The 24,923-nt window shown below is 37.5% G+C and overlaps 1 pseudogene; it reads right to left on the bottom strand.

Moving 5' to 3' along the window:
* Nucleotides 1–19,930: 19,930 nt before the first annotated feature.
* The window catches only part of LOC110719134, a 37,375-nt pseudogene continuing 32,382 nt past the window's right edge, over nt 19,931–24,923 (bottom strand).

Genomic DNA, 24,923 nt, shown 5'->3' with positions numbered 1-24,923 from the left:
TTAAAATTCTTGCAAAGATGCCTTGCACAGTACCTCCTAGGCACCTTGGGCCAAACTTGATCTAGTGAAGGGTCAATACCCTTGCATTTACAACATAACAGCAGACAGCCATTATCACATCATTCATTTTAAATAGTTAAGAACAAAAATAACAGAATGTAAACAAGATTTCCACCTTTTGTCTATCTGACATTATGGTCCAGTCCTGTCTTCCCGTTTTAGTGATGATAGTCTTCAAATGGTGGAAAAACCGGCACCAACTAGACTTGTTCTCTGAGTCCACCACTACAACAACAACAAGGAAGATCTCATTGTTGGCATCAATGGAGTCAACAGACAGCAACACTCCTCCATAGTTCCCCTTTAAATGGCACCCATCAACACCAACCAAACCCCTACACCCTTGCACAAGACCTATAAATTATGATGCAAAGATGATGAATATGGACTTGAACTGCAAAGGCTTCTCAGGCTGTTAAATACTTTCCATGTACAAGAAGCAACTGATTCGGGATTCCTCTCCTATAAAAAATAGCAGTAATCTAGCAACTTGCTATAGGAATCATCATGTCCACCTTGTATCATCCCCATTGCAATCCCTTTCATCTTGTATACAGTTGAATCAACCATTTTTATTCCATACCTCTCCCACAAAAGTTCATTTAATGCCTTTTCTTTGATGTTAGGGCTGGCTCTAATCTCTTCCAAAAGCTTCTTAGCTGCCCAATGGCAGCTAACTATAGGGTTGTTCATGAGATTCATGTCACACACACACTCTTATTTTTTATACTCATAATTGCCTAGGTGTATCTATCAAAGAGAATGTTTGCATTTAATTGTTAGCGCTTGGCGCTAGGCTCTGGCGTTTGGCGTTGATGAGCGCTGACTCCGAATCCTTTCCGGATTGAAATTGTGCCGATGTTGTGTATAAATAGCCCCCTGATCAGCCGATATTCTTCATAATTTCAGCAGATAAAATATAGTCTTAGTTTTCTTTGAAAAGAAATCGATCATGTCTTTAATCACTAAGTGTTTTACCAACTTCACCCATGAATGGTGTCGGTCTCTAACTGCCAAGGAGAGAAAAGAATTAGACTTTTTTCATATGGGGGTATTTATGGGGTCAAGGGGGTAGATCTTGATATAAGCTTCATTCATACCGCCTTAGAATATTGGGATGTGGATACTCATTGTTTTAGACTCAGGTGTGATGAAATTAGCCCTTTGCCGGAAGAATTCGGTGCTATCTTAGGCTTCCCTGCATTTGATCTTGTAGTAATCCTTAGAATAAATGAATATTATTATAAGAATTTTGAGCGCTTCTTTAATTTAAAAGACAAAGATCTAACAAATATAGTAGATGGTAGCATAGTTTATTTGAAAGCATTTGAACGCCATTATTTTGATAGACCTTATTCTGAGTCTTTTCATGTTTATAGAAGAAGGGCTTTTCTCTTTTGCATGCTTAACCAATATCTTCCCACTAGTGGTAAAACTAATGAGGGTCAAGCAATTATATCAACTGTTTTGGAGCAGATTGAATCTGGGAGAAACCCAATGCCACTAATTGTTGGAGAGACTATTCTTAGTCTTGATGAATTGAAAAGAAATCCAAAAACACCTTTTCGGGGCCCTCTAATTTTATTACAGGTAGAAAAATAATATTTTTAATTACAGAAATCAAAAACATATTTTTGTATAGTAATATTAATTTATTTGCATTGAATTTCTTTACAAATGTGGCTAATGGAGAGACTAGAATTAATTAGTCCTCCCGACAACGTTGAAAATACACTCCAAATTGCTTTGTGAAAAGGAAAAAACGCTTCTCTAAGATGGGGCGTCATGAATGGAAGAAGGTCTTTGCCTCTTGCAACTTTTCCATCAAGTGGGTCATCCCTTGGTGGAAAATAGAGAAGAGGGTTGGTGTCAACAAGCAACCCTTTTTCCTTCTTCCAAGCTTATCCAGGATGACTTTTTATTATCCCTGCAGGGTAAAAAGACAGTATGACCTACTTCAAACCATTCCTTCTGGGGATGTTCGTCGTCCCTATGAATTCCCTGTTTCTCAAGAAGTAGAAAATTTTGATGCTTATTGGAGCGCTAGACCTTTATGGGAAGTGATTACCTAAAAGGTTCCTCCTTCCTTGCCCAATGGTGTGAAGACGTATCTTCTCAAGAAACCTTCAAAGGACATGAAGAAAAATCAGAGTAAAAGTGATGTGAAGAGTCGTCTAGGTGACAAAATGATTCCCGTTAAGGAACGCTTGGGTGAAAAGGTTGAATTCAAAACACCTACAATGCCTAGGAAGAAGAGCTCTACTAAGGGAGAAACTATTTACTCCAAAATTTAATGTAGGTCCTTTAAAGGATGCCTACTAGCTAAAGTCATGGATGATGAAGAGGATACAGACAAAAATTGGAAGAGAGCACATAAAAAGATAAAAGATTAAAGCATTGTTTAACTTTCAATTATTAGACTTAGTTTTAAATTTAAAGTTAGTTTGTTTTATTTACGCTTTATTTAAATTCCATCAATAATGTAATTTTTAGTTTATTTTATTAATGAAATTTCAGCTTTTTAATTAAATCATCTCCTTTAAATTTAATTTATTAAAGCAATGAAAACTGAATATTTTATTTTTCCGGAAATTTTTTCGAGTACGGAAGTCGAAAATTTTCCGAAAATAACCGAAATATTCCCAGGTACTCCTAGAAAAATGGCGCCGTTTTTTCACGACTGGCGCCAGCTGCGGCAGTCTGGCGTTAGGCGACAGACACTATTGTCTGGCGCTAGAGTTAATCGGCTGGCGACAAAACTTTTTCTGTGACGCCGATGCTTCGTCGAATTTCTGTCAAATTTATGTTTAAATCTGGGACGCGAAGTTTGCAAAAAGTAAAGTGGCAGCACCCATAAAGGGTTGCCTACGTATCCTTTCTTAAGGAATCAGGCCAAACGTAGCTCTCTTGTGTATCCTACTCAAGTAATTATGGGTAGTATTTTTTAAGTTGATCAAGATTTGTCATGTTCGAGAACTCATCGCCATCCATATCTGTTAATTTTGCTGCACCTCTTGATAGGATTGTTTTGACAATATAGGGTCCAGACCAATTAGGCCTAAATTTACCCCTTGGATCTAAAACATTCTTCCTTAATGCTTTTAACACCAAGTCTCCTACTTTGATGTTTCTTGTCTTGACCTTCTTATTAAAATGCCTAGCCATACGAGTTTGATAGCATTGAGTATGATGTAAAGCTTCTAGTCGTTTTTCATCAAGTAGAATTAGCTCCTCATATCTCGCCCTAGTCCATTTAACTTCATCGAGTTTGCTTTCGAATGAAATGCGTAGAGATGGTATCTCTAGCTCTACAGGTTGTACGACATTCATTCCATAAACCAAGAAAAATGGTGTATTTCCTGTTGATGTGAGAATTGACGTGCGATAGCCCCGCAATGCGAAGTGGAGTTTGTCAGGCCAATTCTTGTAGTTTTCCGTCATTTTCTTGATGATAGTCTTTAGATTTTTATTTGCTGCTTCAACTGCTCCGTTTTCTTGAGGTCTATAAGGAGAAGAATGATGGTGTTGAATGCCATATTTTTGTAACAATTCTTCACACTCAGCTTGAAAGTGAGTTCCATTGTCACTTATCATTTAATGTGGGACTCCATATTGACAAATAATATTTCTTTCGATAAAGAGTGCTACATGTTTTGCAGTGAGTTTAGCATATGATTTTGCTTTGACCCACTTTGTGAAGTAATCAATTGCAACTAGGATGTATTCATGACCTCCTGTTCCTGGGGGAGTATTTTACCAATAATGTCAATTCCCCATGTTGAGAATGGCCATGGTGAAGTGTAGGTGTAGAGTAGAGCCCGAAGAAAACCGAATTTGCCCCAACCTCGAATTCGGATTTTCGAAGGACGCGACCCCCAACCCACGGATGGAGGAACATTTTGTAAATTGGCATAAATTTGGAATTTAGGGCATCTTTTTACGTATTTATGACAATCCCTATTCATGGTAGTCCAATAGTATCGTTCTCGCATTATCTTTAGGACTAGCATTTTGCTATTTACATGAGTTCCACAAATGCCTTCGTGGACTATCCTTATTGTTCTTTGAGCATCCTTTTTTCCTACACATAAGAGAGCTCGACCCTTAGGTATCCTTTTATGTAACTTGTTGTCTATGAGTACGTATTGGGAATCCAAAAGTCTTGATGCTCGTTTCGCTCTTTTGTCAGCATGAGGAGGGTATTCACCTTTAGTGACATAATTAAGTATATCCGTATACCACGATTTTTATTCTTCTTCTTCTTCATCATCTTGGATCACTTCATCATCTTCTATAGCTTGAATATAAGCCTGTTTATGCCTTTTTTCTATAGTTAGAGGCATTTGCTCGATTTTCGTAGGAATCCTAACCATTAAGGCTAGTCTTGCCAAGGCATCAACAAATTGATTTTTCTCTCTAGGTAGATATGTGTATTCTACCTTCTCTAACTGATTAGTGAGAGTTTCTAGATAATTTTGTTAAGGGGCTAGACTTTCGCTCCTTACTTTCGATCTCTTAGAGATCTGGTTGATGATCATTGAAGAGTCCCTGAATATTCGTAATTTCTTCACTACCAATGCCAAAGTTGTTTCAAGGCCTACCACGCATGCTTCGTATTCTGCAGTGTTGTTGGTAACGTCGAAATCTAGGTTTATGGAGATTGGAACATGCTCTTCTTTAGGTGATACTAGTAATACTCCAACGCCACATCCTTTTGGTTTGAGGCTCCATCGAAGTATAAGGTCCAATTATCATCTTCTGTGACCATCAAGTCTTCGTCTGGAAATTCATTGTCGTGTATTGGCGTTGAATCTTCTATTGGAAAGTCCGCTAGAAAGTCTTAAACCATAGATCCTTTGATAGCTTTTTGGGGCATGAATCTTATATCGAACTGGGCTAAGTTAACTATCCATCTCGATATGCGCCAATTGAGTGTAGACTTCTCGAATAAATACTTGAGTGGATCCATTCAGGAAACTACAAAGACTGTATGCACGAGCATGTAATGTCTTAACTTGGTTGTGGCCCACACAAATGCGAGGCACAATTTCTCAAGTGGTGTATAACGTACTTCGTACTCGAGCATCATTTTACTTAGATAGTAGATTGCATTTTCTTTACCTTTTATTTCTTGTGCAAGCATGGCTCCCATTGTTTCTTTGGTGACTGTTAAGTACAACCTTAGAGGTATTCCTGGAAGTGCTGGTGCTAATACGGGAGGATTTGCGAGATAGGCTTTGATCTTTTCAAAGGATTTTTGACACTCATCATCCCATATTACTGGTACATTCTTTTTAGGCTTTTTGAATATTGGTTCACATATTGTTGTCAATTTTGATATGAACCTGCTTATGTATTACAACCGGCTAATAAATCCTCGAATTTTCTTCTCGGTTTTGGGCGGTGGCATTGACATGATTGCCTTGATCTTGGTTGGGTCTATCTCTATTCCTCTAGAGCTTATGACATAACCCAAAAGTTTTCCTGAGGTGACTCCAAAAGCACACTTGGATGGATTCAACCTCATGTTGTATTTTCTTAGTCTTCGAAAAATTTTCTCAAGGCTACTTGATGGCCTGGGCGATCTTTTGCTTTCCCAATCATACCGTCCACATATACTTCAACTTCTTTGTGCATCATGTCATGGAGCAAGGCAGTCGATGCTCGTTGGTAAGTAGCACCCGCGTTTTTCAACCCGAATGGCATTACCGTGTAGCAGTAAGTATCCCATGGTGTTATGAAGGTTGTTTTATGCCATGAGAACTTGATTGTATCCCGCGTATCTGTCCATGAACGAGAGAAGTGCATGATTCGCTGTAATATCTACCAGAATATCGATGTGTAGTAAAGGGAAGTCGTCCTTTGGACTTGCCTTATTTAGATCTCGATAGTGGACACACATTCTTACCCTTCCATCCTTTTTCGGTATTGGGACGACGTTGGCCACCCATTCGAGGTATTTGGATACCCTGATGAAACCTGCAGTTATTTGTTTTTGAACTTCTTCTTTTATTTTAAGAGCTACGTCGGGTTTCATTCGACACAACTTTTGTTTTACAGGTTTCATTCCTGGAATTAGTGGTATGGTGTGCTGAGCTATTTCTCTATTAATGTCTGGCATGTCTTCATATGACCAAGCAATTACATTGATAAATTCTTCAAGTAGATTGATTAAATCGGTTCTTTCTTGTTCATTAAGTGTTAATCCGATTTTAAATTCTCTTTTAATGGTTGAATCTTTTGAAATATCAACCGTCTCAGTTTCCTCAATTATCGGTGTTTTCTTTTCAAGTGTTTCCATTGATTTAATAAATTCTTTGTCATTTTCATTGTTAGTTAAGCAATAATGCTCGTCATCTGGGTTTAAAGAAAATCACGAGGAGTAAGAGGAAGAAGACATATTATTAAACTCAAAAATCATTACATCGAAAAGAGATATGTCCTCAGGGACTTGATTCCTAACTATCCTAGGGGAAGATATAGAAGAAGGGGGTGCTACAACTAAGGATTTAGATGACTTTATAAGAAAGGAATCTAACTCTGACTCTGACGACTCTTCGAACATTGGTCCTTTCCCTGTCGTAATGGAGATTCCCCTTCCACTTGGAGTAGTCACCTTGATTGTCTTGCGCCATCCTTGTAGTGATCCTTCCGCTGGAGTGATGAGCTTCGAGGGATCAAAGTTCTCACTTTGTAGGACCGTTTGGATGAGCGAGGATATATCCTCTATGTGCTTCGGCTCATCTTTTTCTCGCCCAAATAGTAATCCCATGACATTAAAGTGAAAGCATGTGGGTGCTTTCTCCTTGAGGATAAGAGTTGGGATTTCATCTAGAAAATAGCAATCTAGGAAAATTTCGAATCCCGGTTGCCTTATGCCATTTACGACAAAAGGTTCGGGAAATTCGTAGCATGTATAGTCCTCTCCTTCTTTTATGAATTGTCCATTGAGAGTAAGAGGATACTAATCTATTGGGATTGCTTTCTTTTGGATGCGAGCGTCCCTACGCGCCTTTGACTTTTCCTGGGATCGCTTGAGATCTTCCCGAGTCGGTTCGAAACCAAGTCCGAAAGTGTCTAACTTAGGGAGGCCAGGTAATTCCAGCGATTTTGCTATTCCTTTCTTCTTTCCTAGAGTCATTCCAGGAAAATGCCCTTGCTTCTTCCGAATGGTGTTCACTATCATATTGGAATGGGGGTCATGGCAGAGAGGGGTCCTTTCATCTTTCTCAATTAAGGAGACCTCTTCATTAAACCCCCATAAGTCTTCATTGTCTTCATCGTGCTCCACATTAATAATGGGATTTTCTATGGCTTTAATCCTCATGGGTGAAGCGTCAATCGTAATAGGAATTCCTCCAACTATGGCTTTTAGCTGTTGGTGGAGCGATGAAGGTACGAATTTTAGGTCATGAAGCCAAGGGTGTCCCAACAGTAAGTTGAATGAGGCTTTTATATCTACCACTTGAAATGTAGTAGCGTGTTCTATCGCTCCCGCCGTTATATTCATGGTAATTTTACCAAGGGCTTGACGACGAGTGTTATCATAAGCTCTTATTCCTTGTGTTGACGGGGTTAAGTCTTCATCCCTTATGCCTAGCATCCTCGCAGTTCTGAGTGGACAGACATTAATTGTCGATCTATTGTCTACAAGAGTCATAAGGGCGTTCATTCTCTTGCAAACTATTGTGAGGTTTAGTGCCTTATAATGCTTGTCACCTTCTGGAGGTAAATCCTTGTCAGAAAAGGTGATCAAGTTGATAGTACTAGGGTGATCACTCGTAAGGAAGTTAGCCAACCCCTCAGGAGTGGTGTCAGAATTTATCCCTATCTTATCCAAGGCATTCATCACTGCCAACCTATATTCTCGAGATGTTGCTAGAAGCTTCCATACATTCATTTCAACCTTAGTTTTCAGGAATTGTTTGACAATATCATTGTCTTCTATGATAGGTATGGGAACTTGCTGCGTAGTCGGTATAGGTTGTGTTGAGATGGGAGGTTGCGTTCTCCCAGATCTTTTGAGGACGTCTATAGATGAATCTTCTTCATCCCTAAAATCGCTTATTGTATATATGACTGAAAGTGGCGGTTCTTCCATATCCTTAAGAAAGACGTCTTCATTGTCGCTATTCGAAACCCCATTTATACTGATATCTTCTTCTTGTGGAATTTAGACTAGCTTTTTATCATCAATCATCTTCTGAATTAAATCTTTAAATTTAAAACAGTTTTGAATAGTGTGACCCCCTGATTGATGGTATTGACAGTAGAACCTATCTGTCCTTTTTAGTGATTCAAATGGTCTTGGTTCTAGAGGTTTGACATTGCCACTCTCGGAGAGCATGTTGAACATTTTAGCGTATGAAATCCCAATTGGAGTATAGAGTCTATTACTCTTCTTGGGTCTGTCAATTACTTGTAGAGATAAGGGTTTTTTCTTCGTGGGTGGAATCTTGTCATACTTTTTCTGAAGCTCCTCTAATTATTTTTTTACGACTTCGAGAGCTTCACGTAGCAAGTTTAATCCCTCCAGCATGGACAATGTAAGCAACTGTACATCCGCTTTACTTGCCAGTTCAGGAAAGTCATCCATGGCATCGAAAAAGATCTCCTCCTCTTCTTCGATAGCATGGATTTTTTCAATAAGCTTGATGAGAGATGAGGGATCAACCTTGTTTTCTTCAACAGAGATGGCCAAGGAATGAGCGAGAGGTGCATTGTCAATGCTTGGCTTCTTACTGGCAGGAGGCAATGGCAGTTTGTTGTTATCGATTAAATCTTGGATAGCTTCCTTAAGCTTCCAACAATTTTCAATAAGATAGCCCCTACCTTGGTGATATTTTCAATGTGCATTGGGGTTCCATTTAGCTGTCCTCTTCTCGACTACTGGGTCCCAAAATGGTCCAATAGTTGTTATGAGACCTTTTGCATTTAGTCGGTCAAATGCGGTGTCATAACTCATACCTATAGGATGGAGTAAAGTTCCTCCTAAATGGTTTCTTTTGTACTTGATTATTCATAGCAAGGACTTCACCAAAATTAAAGGTGCTAACATTTTTTTAGTGGGTGGTTTTGAAAGAATAAGGATTGTGGTTCTTCTTGCCTTTCCAGTCACTGTTGGATTTACTGTTAGCAGCTTTCAGCTTAGCCAGGTCGTCTTCAATATTAATTCCAATGTCATAGACGGCCTTGAAGGTATGGAGATTATTCTGGTATTTGAGATGCTTGGAGTACTTCTCTTAAAGGTTCTTGATGAACAACCTCACAGATTCTTTCTCGCTTGGTACGCTAATCATCTTAGCAGAGGTTTCTCTCCATTTGTTGAAGAAAGAAGTGAAACCTTCATTCTCCTTCTGCTTGAGAATTTCAAGTTCCCTATAGTCAGTTTTAACTTGAATGTTGCACTTGTACCTATCAATGAAAGCGTTTACTATATATTCCCAAGTAAAGGTTCTTTCTTTCTCAAGAGAGAAGAACCATTGTTGGCAAACGGTTTCAAGAGATAGAGAAAACAAGGAGGGAAACACGTTCTTGTCAATACCCTTAATGCTCATTATTGTTTCAAAGGCTCTTAGGTGAAAATAAGGGTTGTCAGTCGCTCTGAATTTTGAGATGTCATTGGCATTGAACTTATGCAGAAGAAGATCCTTGTCCACTGAGACCCCTTGTGAGCTAATGCTTTGAAATTTATAGTCACTAGACAACTTGCTCAAGCTTTCTTGCATGAGGTCCATCTAATGTTGCTTCACAGGATCATCGATTTTGAGGGTTAAAACTTTTAACGCCTCAGTAACAGTAATCAATTGGTTCCTGAGCTCATTAACTTCTTCTTGAGTTTCCATTATCGTCTAAGCTTTCCTTTTATGAGTGATTGGTTTGTCAAAAAGTTAAACTTGAATAAAAAGTTTGTCTTTGATCAAACGCCCTTCCTTTCTTGACCACGCGCTGTAAATTAAACCATTTTTTTGTTTTATGACTTAAGTCAAATTGACTTTGACTTTACGGGCTTTGAAAAAGAAAAAAGCAAAAATAGGGTGCATATTTTTGGCAAAAATAAGGTGTATATTTTAGGGATTTAAGTATAGGGTTCAAACAAGTGGTTTAATTTGAGGATTAATATCCGACTTACCCTCTTAATAAAATGACGGAAAATACGCGCATACAAGACTCTCTTAGACATGGTCAAAGTGTGCATTAAATGTTAATGTGTGCTTTACATGGTGAGTGCGAGTGACATGCTTTTACTTTTGTGTAAGACCATGGGACTTAGTGCCTAGACTGGATTAATGACTTGACACGGTATTATTACTAGTAAAAATTAACCGAATTGATTAGCAAACTGTTCAAATAGACACAAGGTGATGACTCGAGCAATAAACCGAACTGTCGCCAAAATGACAGGACTGACGCCTCTCTTTGCAGTGTGGCGCCAGACGAAAGGACTGTCGCTAGGTGCTATGCTTCACAGAGTGGCGCTATAGTTTAAATCTTGGCGCCATTGCTGGAACGTCGATCTGGAACTGCTTTCGGTATTATTACTCTATAGTGTATGCCTAAAGTCGTACTAAGTCAACTCTGATTGAATTATTAGACTTTAATTACTCAAATTAATTAATTAATTAGGAAAAGTTCTTTTAGTCATAAATCAGTTTATTTAGTCTTAACACAAGTAAAACAAACGGTTAGGAAAACCACATAGAGTATGCACACCCAATAATGCATAATTAGTCAAGTAGGCACAACATGATGCAATGAGTTTGTAACCTAACCATGGCTCTAGTTCTCTAAAGTTCAGGATATGGGTTAGTCAAAGAGGGTCCATGGTTAATTGTTCATATGCACCGCGCAGAAGCCTAACCATGAAGGGTTGGCGCGAGTGGATGGGAAACCGCGAGTTAAGAAAAACTCGCTTCCATGATTTGGTGAATTCAACATTCTCGGATGTAACCTTTGTTGCACAGAGTGTTCAATCAGGTAGATGTAGCATAAATTCCCAGAGGGTTACGTCCATATGTAGAACACATATGGGTTTCAGAAAAGTGAGAAAAACTCAATCAGGAAGTAGGATCGACCAAACAGTGCTTAAAACTTGTCAAAATTAGAACGCATAATTCAGGCTCGGTATTGGAAGAACTTGGCGCCAGCAAACACAGGCCGACGCCAACGATTCGGCTTTAGCGCCTGGCGACAGAAGCTGTCGCCTGCCGCTAAATTCAAATAATTGGCGCTAGACTTTGTTTCCTGGCGCTAGTTCCTACATGCCTCAGCAGCTTTCTGTGCTCGATACAATTTTCCAGTTTCGTGCAGCATTATTTCGATCCTAGTTGTGAAAGATATTCCTCAAATTTCCTACGTGTAAAAATCATATGTTTTTAACTCGTTACGGGTGGTCTTTCCAATGAGATCTTTTTTCTGCATATGAAAATAATGTTAATCAAAATTACGCACATGAAATACTTAGAACTTTTCGAGTCTCATCCACTCATTCTAAATCATTGCCGAAATAAATTTCAGGAATTAAAATAGAAATCCTCCCCAGCAGAGTCGCTAAAAAACTGTATGGAATATTTCAAGCATTATCCCTAGCTTGAGCCCCACTGTGATCATACACTAAAGTAAGGTGGCATCCAAAGGGAAAGAAGATAGAGCAAAAGAGTCGCCAACAAGTTTTAGGAACTTGTAAACCGTTCACGAGGTGAAGGTTACACTCCTTAACGATCCAAGAGATCGTCAACTCCAATAGGTTTAGAACCATGATTGATAGTTCGGGGATGAAGGTACAAATCCACTCGAAAAGAGATTGAACCTGCCCTAATAATAGGCCTCTACTTTATTCTCATCGTATTCATGTGCACAATCTGACTAACATGCAATCAATAGGATTACCCTAAACCTGTTTAATCTATGTTGGTTGAACATTAATGCACAAACAAAACTATTATTGGCGATCACTTGAATTATAATCATATTAACCCTAAACAAGATTATTAATTATTTTATTAAGCATGATTACAAGTACCAATTCCCTTTAAACATGCATAAAAGGTGTGATCAAGCAATAACAAAAAATATATATCATGCAACATAATAATCATAATAAAATTCATAACTATAACAATTATTATCATAAAAATAATCATGTTAATAATAAAGCATAATAATAATAGCAAGATCCTAGGCATGTTACTAACAAGGTTAATAATAAACCCTAGCATGTCACTAAGTAATAAAGATTAAAGTTTTAACCCTAACATGATACTAACATGATACTAGGAAAGAAAATAGGAAGCATCGTAGGAAACATAATTGTCATATTTGATAATAGAGATTATAGTTATTACCCTAAACATAAAACTAGAAAGATCAAAATGCTCTAACATGACACTAGGAATCATAATAACGACCTAGACATGATTCCTATATCATAATAACAATAAATCAATTAAGCACTTACTTGGATGCCTCGTATCTCTTTCTAATAACAAAATACACGCGTTAGTAACTTCAAGGAAAATATAAAATCAAATAATTAAATTAAATAATTGAAAGAGAGATTTGGAACCAAACCCTCAGAAATTAAAACCTTTCACGTCTAGGGCGAAAACAACTTCGAATTTGGCTAGGTGTTTCTAGATCTAGTGAATGCGGAATTTTGTAAAGAAAACTAAAGAGAGAAGAATTCTTGAAAGCTAGAGAGAATAAGAATAGAAAATTTTTGAGAATTGATGGGAATTGAAAACGGAGGTTTAAGAAGGTTATTTATAGAGAAAATCAGCCAAACGGATAGAAAAACAAATCAGAGTTTCGCCGAGAACAAAACAGGTTAGCGCAAGACGCTGAACATTAGCGCCGGGCGTTTAGGCTAGCGTCGGGCGCTAAGGCTAGCGCCGGGCGCCAAGCATTAGCGCCAGACGCTAATCCCTGTCGTTAGGCGCTAACAATTAACTTCACGTTTTTTTTCAATTCGGATTAAATTTAGCCGTACAGAAGGGCAAAATCGTATTTTCCTCAAAAACACTATTTTATTCTGATTAAAACTCCAAACAGTAAACCAAAGTCAATTCATCAATGCTAATTGAATTAGTAATAAAAAGAACCTTCTAGATGAATCTAGAAGACTAAAGTCAATTCTAATTGCCTTAGGAATGATAAATCCATATTAGGCCCTCCTCTAGATCATTGGGCCGCATATAAAGATCATACCGGGCCCAATTTAGTAATTTTGCCATAACTTCCTCATTATTCATCATAATTGGGCTTATAATATATCGTTGGAAAGCTCCTTTCAAGCCCCATCCAACTACACCATTATTGGATCCTTGCTATGGACCAAACCAAACTGGATTGGCTGTTTTCTTAAAATAGGCTTTTAAAAACAGAGAGAAGAGAAAAGAATTAAAACTATTCGCAACACTACACTTTTCACACTTTCACTTCATTTGATTATGATTCGACGTGAAAGGTACTCATCACCAGGTTTGATTTTGGGGAGACACAAATGGGTGTCTACAATTACTAATAAAAAAAACTTAATTTTTTTTTTAAAAAAACCACTACTAAAACCACCGGCCATCACCTTCCTCCGACGGTGGATTAATCTTGTATGCCCAGCCACCTCCCAACAACCGCCACCCAACTCCCACTAGCGCCACCCTCCCACCAACCCCGCGCCGGCGCCTGCTGTTTACACTAAACCACTATACCCTCTGCCACCCTACCTTTGCTTGAATCGTAAATTGTTTTCCACCTTTCCATCGTCGTCGAAACCCAGGCCACCACGTTGAAACTACTTCATCAGCAACCCAAACCCCCAACCCCACGACGCCGCGTCCCACCTTAGTTGAAACCACCACATGGAAACCCTAAAAACCCTAAATCGAGTTCCTAGATTTGGATTTTAGGGTTTCGGTGTGGTGGTTAGGGGTTGGAGATGGTAGGGGGAGGGGTGATTTTTGTTCTTCTGCGCCCAAGGCGGGGAGGGTTTTTTCGAGGAAAAGAGGGGTTATTAGGTGCGTGGACAAGGAGGCTCAAGGGAAGGGACACCGGTGTCTGGGGATTAGGGGAGGATTCTGCGCCGGCGCAGCGGTTCAGGAGCGGATTTCGCGCCGACGCGCGATTGTTGGGACAAGCGGTGGGTGGGTTAGTTACCGATGGGGGTGGGGGCAAAGGTCTGGGCTGCCATGGGGGTGCTGGTGCTGTGGGAAAGCGGCTGGGTTTTTTTTTTAGTTTTATTTTTCTTAATTTTTTGTTAAATAAAATAATAACAAAAAATGTACCAATTAAAACATGCCATGTAGCATAATTATCCTTAATGACTAACGTAGTTGACATCCGTTAGTCATTTGGGTATTTGATGACATTTTTGTGAAAGTCATGAGTATATGATGAATTTGAAAATTTTCATAGGTATATGGTGAATAAAAAAAATAACTTAGGGCATTTGATGAAATTTCCAAAAACTCAATGCAATATCCTAGGACCTCATCACTTAAATTTCCCTCAATGTTGGGATCCATTCCCTTATCAATAGTCAGTCATAATATGTTCAAATTTCCCTCAATTATGCTACCTAATTAAAATCTTGGGCGTGCAAAGTGATTCATGTGATTTGGGTTTATTGAGAGTTTTTGGGTGGGTTATTGTGTTGTATACTTGTATGAGTTGTATCACCGGGTTATGCGGATTAGACCAAATTAAATGGATCAAAGTGGGCTGAGCCGAAATAAGTTGTGCTTAAAAAATGAACCACAACACACCTATGTCTAAACTCGGACTGTACATCATTAGGGTCAGGTTGAAATGGGTCATACCCAGTTTACCCAAAACTATAGAAAAGCTTATGGACTCCCGAAAAAGTATAATCGCCCAAATCTAACACTTCTAGTGCTCATTAGTTCCCAATATATTGAGAAATTGGACCATACATGCAAATTCTTCAAAGTTTTTAAATTTTCCAAATCGTTAAACCTTATGACAACATTTCAAGTGTATTTAACATACCAGCACAAAAATATTAGGCTACAACTATTGTGTATCAACACTAGGAATCAGCAACCATATATATACAAGAGACACTCATTAATTGATTAAAAAATTTTGTATACGGCCTGTTGTACTGTGAGGCAGAGGTTTCTTGAGTTTCTCGATCAGGGGTTACTTGAGTTTTTAGGGTTACTCGAGTTTCTTGGTCAAGAGTTACTCAAGTTGGCGGGTTACCCGAGTTGCTGATATTACACGAGTTTCTCCTAGCAACTCGAGTTTCTCGGTCAGGGGCTACTCGAGTTTCTCAGTCGGGGTTACTCGAGTTTTTCAGTGCCGAGGTTACTCGAGTTACTCGGTGAAGGGTTACTTGAGTTAATCCTGACCAAGTAACCCCTCAAGCAACCCTTGACCGAGTATCCCCTCGAGTAATCCATGATCAAATCTCTCCAGTAACCCCTGACCGAGTAACCCCTAAAGTGGCTCCTGACTGGGTAACCCATCAAGTAACCCCTGACCGATCCCTCAAGTAATCCCCTTACCGAATAATCCCTAACCGAACTCCTTATGCAAACCCTAACCTAATTAATCGAGTAACCCCTGACCGAACTCCTTAAATAATTCCTGATTGATTAACTCGAGTAACCCCTGATGGAGTAAGTCGAGTAACCCATGACTGAGTATCTCATAACCAAGTAACTCGAGTAACTTTTGATCGAGTAACTCGAGTAACCCATGACCGAATAACCCCTCGAGTAACCTTACTTTGACCGAGTGAATCATTCGAGGCCCTCAAGTAAATCCTGAACGAGTAAGTCGAGTAACCCCTGACAAAAAAAACTCGGGTTACAAAAAAACTCGGGTAACCCATAATAATAATAATAATAATAATAATAATAATAAATAATAATAATAATAATAATAATAATAATAATAATAATAATAATAATAATAATAATAATAATAATAATAATAATAATAATAATAATAATAATAATAATAATAATAATGATGATAATGATGAATCTGCTTATTCTTTAACTCCTCGACAATCAGCATTGTGGAAATCACAGTAGGGTGATCACACCTCTGCTTGGCTTCGGGCGGTTCCTATTTCAGGGTTGGGTAAGACGATGAACGCCAAGACTTATCGCTGTGTGTTGTCCTATCAGTTGGGTGTTCCATTGTTCTCTATCTCGACGTTGTGCTCTGCTTGTTCGAGGGTTTTTGCTGGAGATATTTTCGGTGATCACGCGGTGTCTTGTGTTGGTATTGTGGGTATTAAACATCGGCATAATGTTGTTCGGGATACCCTTGTTGATGTTTGCTATTGTTTTGGGATTTCAGCGAGAAAAGAGGTTGACATTGGGTTGTCCGGAGGGAACGACGAGGCCCTCATACCCGCGGATGTGTTACTTTATTCATGGGATCGTGGTCGCGATGTCTGTGTTGATTTGACAGGGTCTTCTCCTTTGACACAGTCAGGGCTGTCTAACTTCATTCTTGGGCAGGTTGTGGCTGATGCAGCTCATCGGAAGCGGGTTAAGTATGAAGCTCGATGTCAGGCGATTGGATATGGTTTCATTCCCTTCTCCTTTTCTTCGCTTGGGGAATTAGAGAAAGAGGCTGTTGCGTTAATGTAGGGAATAGTTTCAAGCCTTTAAAATCCCACTAGCTCGAACCCCACTATGATCATACACTAAAGTAAGGTGGCGTCCAAAAGGGAAGAAGATAGAGCAAAAGAGTCGCCATACAAGTTTTTAAGGAACTTGTAAACCGTTCACGAGGTGAAGGTTACACCCCTTAATGATCCAAGAGATCGTCAACTCCATAAGGTCATGAACCAAATAAGGGTCCGGGGATGATGGTACAAATCCAACCTAAAAGAGATTGAATCTGCCCTAATAATAGGCCTCTACTTTATTCTGCTCGTATTCATGTGCGCTTTCTGACTAACATACAATCAATAGAATTAACCCTAAACCTGTTTAATCTATGTTGGTTGAATATAATGCACAAGTAAACTATTATTGGCGATCACTTGAATTATAATCACAATTAACCCTAACAAGATTATTAATATCTTATTAAACGCGATTACAAGTACCAATTCCCTTTAAACATGCAATAAAAGGTGATCAAGCAATAAATAATAAGCAAGCAACATAAAAATAATCATGAAGAATAATAATAATCATGTTAATCATCATAATAAATAATCAATCATTGGAATAAACATGAATAATAATATCAATCATAATTAATAATAATAATAATAATAATGTTAAAGCATAGCAAGATCCTAGGCATGATACTAACAAGATTAATAACAAACCCTAGCATGTCACTAAACAATAAAAATCAAACCTTTAACCCTAACATGATACTAGCAATCATAAATATTAGGAAGAGAATAAAAGGCATCATAGCAATCATATTTAATATTAAAATTATCCTAGACATGATACTAGTAATATCATAATAACAATATAAACATGATATCTACATCATAAATCAATTAATCAATTAAAGTACCTACTTGGATGCTCGTACCTCTTTCTCATAACAAAATACACGCGTTAGTAACTTCAAGGAAAATAATAATCAAAACAATTAAATTAAATAATTTAAATAGAGATTTGAGACTAAACCCTCAAAAATTAAAACCTTTCGCGTCTAGGGCGAAGGCAACTTCGAATATGGCTAGGTGTTTCTAGATCTTGTGAATGCGGAATTTTGTGTTAAAAAGCAAAGTTTAGAAAAGAAAGAATGAATGAAGAAGAAAGTTGATGAAAAGAGATGAGTGAAAAGGATTATTTAACTGTAGATGAATGCTAATTTGATGAATGAATATTGATAATTGGTGAATGAAGAGAGTTGATTAAAACTTAAGAATAAAGAGAATTGGTGAATGATAAATGTAGATGATGGATGAAAACGGAGTTTTTGATACGATATTTATATAGAAAATCATCCAAAAAAGATAATTTAACAAAACAGAGTCTGGAGATCGCAAAAACACATTGGCGCCAGCCCTGGCTAGTTGGCGCCAACACCAGTGGCTAGTGCTAGGCGCCAATGGCTAGCGTCTGGCGCCAAGCCCGGTTCCAGGCGCCAAGGCCTGGGGTTGGACGCCAAACCGGTTTTCCACGCGTTTTCGAAAATCCGATAAATTTCCTGTACTGGAAGATAAAATAATATAATTCCATCGAAAATGCTATTTGATCTTGATTAAAACTCTGAAGAGTCCTAATTGAACTAGGAATGATAAGAACCTTCTAGAATGTTCTAGAAGACTAAAACCATTCCTAATTGCATTAGGAATGATAAATTATATTAGGCCCTCCCCTAGATCATTAGGCCGTACTTAAAGCTCAAAGCGGGCCGAGTTTAGTAAATTGGCCATAACTTCCTCAATATTCATCAGAATTGGGCTTATAATATATCCTTGGAAAGGTCTTTGCAAGCCCCATCCAACTATACCATTATTTGACCCTTATCATTGACCAAACTAAACTGGAATGGACGTTTTCATAAAATAGAGTGGGTTTTCGAAAACAGAGAGAAGAGAAAAGAAATAAAAACTATCCGCAACACCGGACTTTCCACACTTTCATTTCATTCGATTATGATTCGACGTGAAAGGTACTCATCACTGGGTTTGGTTTTGGGGAGACACAAATGGATGTCTACAGTTAATGAAGCGGATTCAGAGGTTCTCGACGACGCAAGACATTGGGGCTCGTGCTGCAGCTCATATCTTCACTAGGGTAGGATTTGCAATAGCTAGAGGAGTGGGGGCCCAGGCTATATCTCGGCGTCCCACTAATTTATTGTAGGTTGTATGACTTTTGTTTTTGAGATGATAATAATAATAATAATAATAATAATAATAATAATAATAATAATAATAATAATAATAATAATAATAATAATAATAATAATAATAATAATAATAATAAAAACCTCGGGTAACCCCTACTGCATGGTGTGGCCTGCTGCACCAAAAAGTTGCTATTGATGGTAATGCATGATAATAGATTTAGGACCTGTTCACATTTTCGAATTGATCTAAGGTGAAGTGAACTGATTAGAGCTTAACTAAACTGATTGCAGCTGAATTGAACTAAATTGAATTGAAATGAGCTGAAATGAATATATTATTATGAGAGAAGGAAATTAGGAGCTGAACTGAAATAAAATGAGTGAAGCTGAACTAAACTAAACTGAATTGAATTAAACTGAAATTAAGCTGTGAAGTGAATAGGCCCTTAATATTATAAAAAAAATTTAAAAAAATGCCTAATAGTCACAAATCATAAATCTAAGACTTGAATCCTATATATATATCCCTCACTTGCTGCCCTTTCTTAATAATGACCAGTCAAAATTGAGTGATTATGTAAGTAACAAGATCCTAATAACTTACTCGTACTCCATCAGTTTCTGGTGACATCGTAGTTTTGGAAAAGATTGTCTCTAAACAAGCAAAATTTATGGACAACTATATATGTGTAGATCATTAAGTCAACAAATCTTTACATCTGACACCACTGCATAAGTTCGTTGACAACGTATACAAGGGATATCACAACCACCATATCACAAAATGTAAATAATGATAACTAAATTCTAAGTTTAATAATCATCATGCAAATTTCTACTGGTGTGCATCAACTTTGAGAAATTGACACCAACACTTTCATTTAGATTTGTTTTGATACATAATGAATAAAAAGAAAAAAAAAAAAAAAAATCTGTCTAAGGTTGTAACAAAAAGTGGATTTATACAGATTTTTCAATCTAAGCTAGTACATATCATGCTTAATTGGCCTATCACCCCCTCAATGCGTGACATATCAATGTTTGACATAATGTCACACATTGAGGGGGTGATAGGCCAATTAAACAATGACAGTGAAAGAAAATATGTTACTAGCTTGACGTGTTCTTTGAAGTATAAAAAAAAAGAGAAGCATAAAGCAATCGATTCCAAGTATCGGGTAATCCAGGAAGGCACCAATGACTACAATCGGCAAAGGATGGAAGAAGCCTCTTATATTTGGTGGTATAAACCTTCCATTTCCAGCTGCTCCTATACACGGATGGATGTGAATCAACTCTATGCTCCGTAAGCTTGGTGATGTTCAAGTACTTCACTTGTGTTATATTCATTGATTTGATCGTATTTTCGATAATATTGATTAGTGTTTTCGGAAAGGAGGATTTATAGGCTTCATTATCCTTGATAGGTGCAGTTAAGTTGTAGCACCAATTCTTTCCATCGTGTACTGCTGAAATGCTCCTAAAGAATACACTTGTTTTCTTGGGGTCGACGTTTTCTTCAATCCATTTTGCCCATGTTTTCATGCCCAAATCATATGCCAAATCTATTGGCATTTCCTCCAGTAGTTGTCCTTTGTATTGAATTAAATCCCACCTGAATATGTGCACATGTGAGATAGCTATTTACTTATCGAAACCAATAAGACTTGCTAGGGATGGGGCTATACATAAATTGAGGCTTAACTAGCTATATACTTCAAACACAACAATTGATGGGTACTTCCGTTCTAAAATACTCCATTTGTTTTCAAATACGTACTCCACTTTTCTTTTGCGACCGTTTTTAAAAATACTTGTTCTATTTTCTTAATTGGAAACGTTTTATAATATTTAATTCATTATTTCCCTTAACTACTGAGATTCAATTTGATTACTTTTAGATTCTCTCTCCTCCAAGATACCTTTCACTTACTCCACTATCGCTGTATTTATTACTTTCTCTAATTTTTCCTAAAACACCCTCAGAGCATTCCCAACAATGAGAAAAAAATGCTCATGAGCAAAACTTTGGATGAAATTAAAACAAAAATGACTTACACCAATAAGCAAAAGTAAAAATGCGCATGAGCAAAATGAAAATTGCTCATAGGATGAGCATTTTTTAAGATGAATAGTAATCATGTGGGGTTCACAATGCAAGTAAAAAAAAAGAATTAAAAATAATATATTAGATAGAAATATAAGAGGGTATTAGTAAAAGTAAGTGAGAAGATCTACTAGAGAGAGAATGGGGAAGAAATTTTTTTATTTTTTTATTTTTTTTTAATCATTGGTAGGATAAAAATATGATCACAAAAATGCTCATGGGTTGGAAGAGAGAGAAAGTGGATAGAGAGAGAATGAGGAAACCAATTTTTGCTCATTGTTGGGAATGCTTTCATAGAGAAATGGAGTAAGTATATTAAAACGGAGGGAGTAGTTTAAACATTGTTCTGTTGTTCATATTTGTTTGTGGTTTATAATACTTGTACATAAAATCATATATCATAATTGTTTTAAAGCGTTTATGTAAATGATTGCTATGATGCACAAAACAAAATTCTATATAAAGTAATACTACCTTCGTTAGGTAGTCTGATCATCGATCTGTTTGTATATTGGTTTTTTATGTTGGTTGTTTAAAGAGCCACAAGGGCGGGTGATGAGAATCAATCCCAAGATCTCTTGGAATCGGGAGGGGAGCTCTAACCACTTGAGCTATCCCTCACTGTGGTTGTTTGGCTGTTGGATGTTAATAAATAAGTTGGTAAAGTTGGGTTAAAATTATAATAATTGAATACTCTAAAACTAATTGGTGAAACAAATCAAATTAGAATCTTCTAAATTTATTAATAATTATGATAATTTAATATTCTAAAACTCATTATTTAGACAAATCAAATAAGAATCTTCTAAATTTTTATTATTTTTTTTAATTGTCTTTTTATGTACAAGAATGAATCTAGAATATTGTCTAAAACTGTTAAAAATGTCTAGATTTCATGTAAAAGAAGGAATAGAATAGGTATTGATAAAAGTTTGGGGATGTGATGGTTGCGACGTGCTGCTCAATGGTGGGTTCTTTCGAGGTTGAAATTGCGGAAGCAATGGCTGCTAGGCACGCTATTTCAATTGCTCTTGATGCTGGCCTCCGTAATCTGATTTTGGAAGTGGACTGTCAAAGCCTCTACTTTAAGCTCGTGAAGGGTTTTAGGCTCGCGTCTGCTGTTGGTACTATTATTGAAGACATTCGCAAGCTTGCTAATCGCTGCTCCTCTTTAGCTTATAGCCATGTTGGTAGGAAAGGCAATATTGTAGCCCATAAGCTTGCTAATCTTAGTAGATCTTTTAGTGAAATGCGGGTTTGGATTGAAGAAGTCCCACCCTGCGTTAGTAGTGTTGTTGCCCTCGATGTAATTTGATTCTCTTCTTAATATATTTGTTGGGGTTTGGAATGTCAAAAAAAAAAAAGATAAAAGTATTTAAAGTAGATTAATAAAATAAGGATTGCGATTATTTAGAAATAGGGAAGCATCTCAATTATACTAATACTACATAATAATGAAATAATAATGTACTTGTGCGACTGTGCGAGTCCGATAGTAGGATAAATTTTTAGTGGTTGCATCAATTATTAACATAATACTACTTTGTATATGTTACAAAAATTTTGTCCCAACTTGGCCACTTGTATTTCTAGCTTTTTAACATTTTTTGTTTTTTACCCCAAACATTTTACGTAAGATTTAAAAAATACAGAGGATTTATTTGTCTTTATATTTTACATGCATTCTATAGAAGATTCAAGGAATATGTAGACTTTTCTAATGATTAAAGATGTGTACAAAGTGTAATGACGACGACGTTAACTGTACTGTTCCAGCAACTAGCAAAATACGACGACACATTTAGTACGGATAATTAATGAAAGAATGTGTATACTCCATATAAATATATATCTGCCAAAAATAAGGTTTCACATCATAATTTCTTAAGTCATTTAACGGGGTTAAATTTACCATAATATAATAATTGTTAAAATTAATCTTAAATTGACCGTGTTAAAATAAAATTAACGTAAGCTCTGCTTATATAAATATTGAGATATGATAAAATATTATTTGATTTGGTAGAATATATCTTATGCATATTTTAGGTAAATAAATATTTTCCTAGAATTATCTTTTATTCTAGGGTAAGTGTTTGTAACTCTATATATTTTTCATGAGCATGAATGAGAAGGCAAGACACACAATTATATTTCTCTATCTACCAATTTCACATGGTATCAAGAGCAGGATAATTTTTTTTAATTCATCATGGTCGGGGACGATAATCCACCACCGCCGCCGCCACCACCATCTAAAATTGAACCAATTCCCCATACTATCTTGGTCCTCAAGACCGACCCGGAGATTACATTACCCCAACTCGACTCAAAGGAGACAATTATGAAGAGTGGGCAGCCGACATTCAAACAGCCCTTGAGGCTAGGCGTAAATTCGATTTCTTGGATGGCACAATCACCAAGCTGGAACCTCCATGTACAAGGTCCGATTATACAACCATAAATGCTACGCTTATTTCTTGGATCACAAATACTATCGATGCCGACGTTAAGTCTTCTCTTTCCCAATTTCGAGAGGTCAAATCGTTCTGGGATCACCTCCAGAAAAGATTTGCTCAAACGAATGGACCTAGGGTTTAACAAATTAGAACGTCTCTTGCCAAGTGTGAGCAAACGAAATCTATGTATGTGGCTGTTTATTATGGAAAATTACACTCTTTATGGCAGGAATTAGACCACCATGAACCTTAGATTTCATGTGTGTGCTGCTCGAATTGCACATCAGGGAATTTGCACGAGGCAAGGCGTGAGCAGACTAAGCTCAATGACTTTCTGATGGGCTTATACAGTGGATATTACTCCTCCTTGTGCACCAATATTCTTTCGCAAGACCCATTACCAAGCCTCGATAGGGCTTATCAGCTTGTGTCTCAGGAGGAGCGAGTCCGCACTGTAAAACATGACATTGAAGACAAGCAGCAGCCGGCAGAGGCACTCGGTTTTGCTGTTCGAGCTGCCTCCAATAGTGCTTCCAACAGTGGGTGTGGCGTTAAAATTTCCTCCCATTGCAAGAAACAAGGCCACGAAATTTCCAACTGCTGGTTTCGGTCTCCTTGTCCTCACTGTCAAAAGAAGGGACATGACCCGAACAAGTGCTTTAAGGTGACTGGATATCCGGAGGGATGGACTCCCCGTCCTCGAGGGGGGGGGGGGGCACGTGCTAATGCAACCACGGCAGATTCGCAGGCACCTTCTTCGGGGCAAGTCTTTTCTAGCGAATAATGGAAGGCTCTTGCCGGATTTATTGGTAATACCAAAATTCCCGAAAATCGGCTTCATGGTAAGTTTGATGATAATAGTTGGATTGTTGATACCGGTAATTGTTCTTGGTTGTTTGATACTCGTACTATTGAATTCCCGGTTGGCTTACCAAACGGTGAAAGTATGTTTGCTACCTTGGAGGGTTCCGTCCAATTATCTAATAAAATCACAATTTTTGGAGTTCTTTTTGTGCCTCATCTTAATTGCAATTTGATTTCTGTCTCACAACTTAGTGATCAATTGAATGTTGTTGTGCAATTTAACTCATATATGTGTGCTATACAGGACCAACGGAAGGAGCTGATTGGAACGGCTCTTAGGCGAGACTGACTCTATTATTTTAGCAAATTGGATGATGTGCACCGTGTGTCTGTGGTTGAAGCGTCATCAGAATTGGAGCTCTGGCACAGAAGAATGGGACATCCTTTAGAGAGAGTAGTTAAGTTGCTTCCTCATATTAGTAATAATAAGAGTAGTTTGGTTAAAGGATGTGAAATTTGTTTTCGTGTTCAACATCCTAGAAATAAGTTTCATGTGAGTGAAAATAAGTCTACTCGAATTTTCGAGAAAATACATTGTGATTTATGGGGTCCATATCGACATGTTTCGTCGTGTGGAGCTCGTTATTTTTTTACTATAATTGATGATTTTTCAAGATCTGTTTGGA

Source organism: Chenopodium quinoa, unplaced genomic scaffold, assembly GCF_001683475.1.
Source record: "Chenopodium quinoa cultivar QQ74 unplaced genomic scaffold, ASM168347v1, whole genome shotgun sequence".
Taxonomy (NCBI): Eukaryota; Viridiplantae; Streptophyta; class Magnoliopsida; order Caryophyllales; family Amaranthaceae; genus Chenopodium; species Chenopodium quinoa.
This window is presented reverse-complemented; position numbering and strand designations above follow the sequence as displayed.